This window comes from Chanos chanos, chromosome 9, assembly GCF_902362185.1.
Source record: "Chanos chanos chromosome 9, fChaCha1.1, whole genome shotgun sequence".
Classification (NCBI taxonomy): domain Eukaryota; kingdom Metazoa; phylum Chordata; class Actinopteri; order Gonorynchiformes; family Chanidae; genus Chanos; species Chanos chanos.
This window is the reverse complement of record NC_044503.1, coordinates 14,359,210-14,365,724: the sequence shown is the minus strand read 5'-3', so window position 1 is coordinate 14,365,724 and position 6,515 is coordinate 14,359,210.

The window sequence follows — 6,515 nt, the reverse complement described above, 5'->3', positions numbered from 1 at the left end:
ATGTTCCTCCTTAGATTTGCTGGCAACTGCACAGGTGACCATCAGTGCTGGAAAACTCTGAAGCCTGTTGAGTGGGAGAGTGCCCTGTCTCAGTGACAATCCCCCAGCAGGCCTAGCTCTGCTCTTTACCACAACCACCCCAGAGGCAGTATGGCTGGGATTCAAACCTTCAATCTCAAGGACGGTATGCACCGCGATTTAACGCGTCGCCTTCTGGTACACCTCATACGCGCACATTGTGTACCCAGGTGAGAACGATTGATTCAGTAGGCCCAGGTGTATTGCAATCTGTGGATTTCTTTCAGATCCCCCTTAGCTATCTATGTCATCAAACACACACACACACACACACACACACGCACACGCACACACTTACAGATAAGCACACAGGAAAACCACTTCACAGGCAAACATTCCGTTCCCTTCACATAAACCACTATTCTCCCCGCGAGTCAATATCCCCCTGTGTAAGAATCATGATTTTGCAATCACATATCTAGCCAGTTATTACCACAACGCAAACATAGCATAGAGGCAATAAAGTTTGTTTATGAATGGGCATTTTCAGTAAATTCAATTACAGGTGTCTTACAGAGCATGTTTGAATATGCCTGGTTGACAGAACACACACAGTCACACGCAGAATCATAAAATTTCTGCTTTGATCATCTGACAGCCTGTGTTTAAATTTTGGCATGAAGCTTACTGAGTATTGAAATACATTACGACCTAGCATGGTTTTACATTCGAGCATCTAAACATACAATACCACTGTATGTGACGCAGTGAAAAGGAACGTTTTTTTCACTTCTTGAAGTGATTGCGTCCTGTCTGATAGAGGGATGAATGAAAGAGTGGAAAGGTGAGAGAGGAGGAGAGCTAGGTGAGGTAGCACAGTGTTCTCTTAACTTTAGTCTGTCTCTCCAGGGAAGGGAACGTTCAGCTGAAGCTGCTGTACAACTTTTGACACTGAGCTGCTTTCATATGCACAACCTCCGTGTTTTCTTTCTCTTTTTTTTCCCCTTCTCTTTCACTCTGACTTCAAAGCACTATTTATGCAGAAAATGGAGTTGAATTTTCCTGTCCTCCCTGCCTCCCTGGGGGGGGCTGTGTTTTTTTGAAACACGCCTTCTTTTTTAGTCTTGAAAAATACTGCATTTTAACCCCCCCTCTACCACCACCAATGACACCACACACACACACACACACACACACACAAACACGCACGCACACACACCACCACTTCTCTCTGTCTCTCTCTCTCTCTTTCTGCGCGTGTGCATGTGTGTGTGTGTGTCTCGCTCTCCGTCTGTACATGTGTGTGTGTGTGTGTGTGTGTGTGTGTGTGTGTGCACGCGCATCTGTCTGTCGGTCTGTCTGTCTGTGTGTACATATGTATGTGTGTGTGTGTGTGTGTGTGTGTGTGTCTGCAGCTGCGATCCTCCGAGTGTTTTAATCCCTCCCCCTCCCATGAGTGCTGGAACGCCGTCCAACAATTTGAACCACGGATCTGAAACAATCGAACATCTGTTTGGAGAGGAGCCCAAGTACAGCCTTCCTGTTGTGCAGAACCAGTCTCAGCCTTAACCCTTTCCTTCTCGCTCCATCTTCTTTTTCTCCTCCTCCACATTAATCCCTATCTCCTTTCCTATCCCTTCTCAGTCTCTTTTCCACCCTCCCACATCATGTCAGTCAGAAGATTGATCCAGCCGATTTCAATTGCCATGAGAATCCACAGACCAGTGTAGATTTCCCTCATCGAATGACAGCTCAGAGCAAACATGTCATATCACACACGTTGAGTCTGTTTTTCTTCACATGTACATGCTAATATATATATATATATATATATATATATATATATACACACCGAGAGAGAGAGAGAGAGAGAGAGAGAGAGAGAGATACCCCAAATAGCACATGTATGCTTTTTCTGCAGTAGTGTATGTAGTAAAACTCACAGGTATCCTTAGAATCCCAAGTTAAACTTAACTAATGAAACCACACACCACTACTACTACCAGTACAGGAAGAGGGCTGGCGTTATCGGACAACGAGACAGTGAAAGTGAAGCCCTGCAGAGGGGTCTGTGCCCCATGGTGGCTGTCTGATTTTTCCCAAGCAGCTGACAGGGGCCTGTTGTGTTACGGAGCGGCTGCGGCCGAGGCACACACGCGCACGCACACACACACACACACACACTCACACACACACGCACACACACACACACACACACTCACACACACACACACACACACACACACACACTCACACACACACACACACACACACACACACACACACACACACACTCACACACACACACACACTCACACACACACACACACACACACACACACACTCACACACACACACACACACACACACGCTGAGAGCGGCCTCTGCCATACCCTGTGAATGGGAGTTCAAGTTCACAGCTGCAGATGAAAGAGGCAAGGAGAGGCATGGTGGAGTGTCGAGGGAGGGAGAGAGGGAGGGAGGGAGGGAGGTGTGGAGGTATTTGCCCAAGGCTTTGACCCACCGTGGCCCTGCCTCAAGCCCGACCCAGGCTCCATGCACTCACAGAAGTGCCTGAGAGAATGAAATCTATCTATCTATCTATCTATCTATCTATCTATCTATCTATCTATCTATCTATCTATCTATCTATCTATCTATCTATCTATCCAATTTCATACCTAGTGTTTTACCTTAGATATTGTTAAACAATGCTTGATTACGTAACAATAACTGTAACTACAGCTAACTCTAAACTGCAGTTTTAGTATCAGCTGTTTCATAATACGTTTAGTTATAAAAAAAAAAAAGAATTGAGAAATGACGTATTCATTAATGCATTCTACAGACGTCGCACTGCTCTCCTGCAGCGCAGAGTTATAGGGGAGACAGGTTTTCGGAAAGCGTGTCTGCTCATGGCGCGTTTGTGCAGGTGAGAGATTTGTGTGTGAGATGGACTTACCTGTGTGTCATGCCTCGGTCACGGCTGTGCAAAGCGATAAATCAGCTGAAGGAGTGAAATGACGGATTATCTCTGTCATTCTTCTCCAGTTCCATGACTGGTGAAGACATGCTCTTATACAACATGAAGGGACCGACTGAGCGAGCGGCAGTAAGAGGCCTATTACTCTCATTTTTCCAAAGAGGAAAAACAAATGGTTCCTTCCTTTTATCCAAAGAGGGAAAAAGTGACTGTGTTCATCTGCAAAAATGACTAAAGTGAACAACATGCTCTTGTTTGCTCCTTACCTGAGGCATATGAATGAATGAACTGGCAAATGAAGGAACGAATGAATGAATGAATGAATGAGTGAGTGAATGAATGAATGAATGAAATACAAAATGTTGTTTCCAACAGGAAAAAGTTGCAAATAGCTACATGTCACAGTAAAACACTGACTTGAAAAGCACTGATGAGTGATCATGTGATCATATTTGCAAGATTGGGATCACTTAAGATAATGGGGATGTTTGACAAAGCCCCACTGCTTAAGGCAAAGACTCAGGGGATAGACTGAAGAGGCAAACATAAACTCTGATTCCTCTCTCTCTCTCTCTCTCTCTCTCTCTCTCTCTCTCTCTCTCTCTCTAACACGCATGCATTTGTGTTATTTTCTCAAGACATGATAGAGGGAGCAAAATGGATGGATGAAAAGGAGGAATGTGACATGTTTAGGAAGGAGTGGTGTGGGAGTGTCTACTTAAACACCAGGGGGAGAGGCTACAAAACACACACACACACACACACGCACTCACACGTACACACATGAACACACACGTGTGCACACACACCCACACACACATGCACACATGAACACACACCTTTTCTGTCTGTCTGTCTCTGTCTCTGTCTCTGTCTCTCTCTCTCTCTCTCTCTCTCTTTCTCACACACACACACACACACACACACACACACACAACCCCGTTTCGTTTTTACAGCTCAGCGTAGCTATACAGGGTTGTAATTGCAGCATTGCTCTGACTTTGGAACGTTAAAAGCTTCCAGATGAGAATAGGTGGGAGAAGGAGGGACACATTTAGCACTGAGCATTCTCTCTCTCTCCCTCTCTCTCTCTCTCTCTCTCTCTCTCCCTCCCTCTCTCTCTTTCTCTTTCCTCCCTCCCTCCCTTTCCAATCTGAACTCAACCAGTTTTGTATAAGAAGGGATTAACTGTAGACCTGGGCAAAACAAACAAACCATTCACTCTCAAAATGCCATACCCCTGATCAGTGACAAGATGAACAGACTGGGGAATAGCGCTTTAGAGTGTTTTCCTTGGCAAAAGAAGAAAAAACGAAAAACAAATTTTGCTTACTTCTGTGTCTGAGGAACAAGATCCACATAGCAAACAGTACCACCTGGTGGACAGGTGTAGAAATGCATCAAATACAGCAATGATCTCAACCTCCTTACTCAACAAACCAAAGAATCTTCAAGAGCCCTATTATTATCAAATGTTGTAACACTCAACCAGCAAATACTTTAGGGAAACAGCAAAGGTTAGATCTGAAATCTGAGCCATATAGAAGAATATTAATGGATATTAAAGTAAACTGAGCAGCTGGCTCTGTCAATAAGCTATTACAGACATTTTCACCTGTAAAATGTTTTGGTGTAATTAAAGACACACACACACACACATATATATATATATATATATATATATATATATATATATATATATATACACAACTTCACAGTAAAATTCTTCCAGTTAAAAAGTTATGTCTTATTCCATACATCAGTTGTTCCAGAAATTCTCTTTCTCTTTTTCTTTGTTATGCTCTACATTTGAGACATTGCCCACAAAATGGGTAAAGAGATATTTCTTGGAAATGTCCATTTGAAAATAAAAAGTCGCCCTTGTAACATTTGGAACAGAGCGTCTCAGTGCTGGAAGATATCTACAGCAGTGAGCATGTGTGTGTGTATGTGTGTGTGTATGTGTGTGTGTGTGCCTGCGCGCGTGAGTGTGTGTGTGCGTGCGTGCGTGCGTGCGTGTGTGTGTGTGTGTGTGTGTGTGTGTGTGTGTACGTGTGTGTGTGCGCGTGTGTGTGTGTGTGCGGGTGTGTGTGCCAGGGCCTGGCATTGCCGGTAGGTTCTGGTCTTCTGCTCCCCGCACAGCCCCCACGGGGTTTGGGAACCAGTGTTCCAGATTATGATATTCCCTCTGAACACAGACAGCAATTGAAAACACATTTCTTGGCAGCCTGGGATCCCTCCCTGATGAAGGGAGAGAAGGGGGAAGGAGTGGTGTGGGGAGAGAGAGAGAGAGAGAGAGAGAGAGACAGAGAGAGAGAGAGAGACACAGAGAGAATGCGCAACTACCCTTGAGTTGAAAACTTCAGTGCAGTTCTACAGTGTTCTTTGTTCAGTCAGAACCCTACAACGGATGGATCTCTCTCAGAGTGAACCAGCTTCAACGCCAGTACACACACAACAACACACACAAACCACAGTGCCAATGAGATTCCTGAACACACATATTAACTCACACACACCACACTGCCAGTGACATTCCAGTACACACCGAGTGTAACACAGCCACCATACTGCCAACAAAATTCCAATACGAACACAATAACACACTTATTACATTGCCAACAAGATTACAGTACACGCACACAAATACATACACACCATACTGCCAACAAAATTACAGCGTGTACACACACACACACACACACACACCACCACAGCCAATGAGATTACAGTACACACACAGTAACATACAACCCAAACTGCCCACAGGACACAAGAAACACACACATACAAAAACACACTCATCACACTGCCAATGAGGTATGATTACATACATATAGTAACACACCCACCACGCTGGCAAAAAGGTACCAGTACACACACAAACACACACACACACACACACATACACACACACTATACTATCAACAACACATCTGTGTACAGCACAGTTTATAATTTATCCACATTGAGTCATACCTCTATCTACATGTAAATATGTGCCACAAACATCATGACATAATTACATGGTGAACATTTACCTTATCAGTGTAAGTAAAATTGTACATTTAAATATAGTGTTATTTTTCTGCGCATAAGCAAAGTGACCAAAGAACATGAGTATTAGGGTCAGATTAGGCCGAGCCTCTTTGTTGAAAAAAATATGTCCACACACAAAAACATCAAGTTTAGGCCAGCAAATCTGTGGCATAACTCTCCATGCGGAACAATGGGCCTGGAACTGATTTGAGACCTATTACTTCAGATATTTATTATGAGAGAACAATAAAATTCAACCTGAGGGGTCTGTTTAAGAAAAACCTCTGGTGCCATGTGATTGGTCAGCCTCGCTCTTTATGTCCACAGATTCAGAATTGCTCCTCTGGTCTCTGCTAAGGCTTCATATTCAGCTTGTGAGAGCAGAAGACACATCTGGACTCAGTTTACCTTCAGCATCTCCTCAAGCTTCTTGCGGATTTGCTTTTCTCCTGTTAAACACCATAAACAGGCCCTC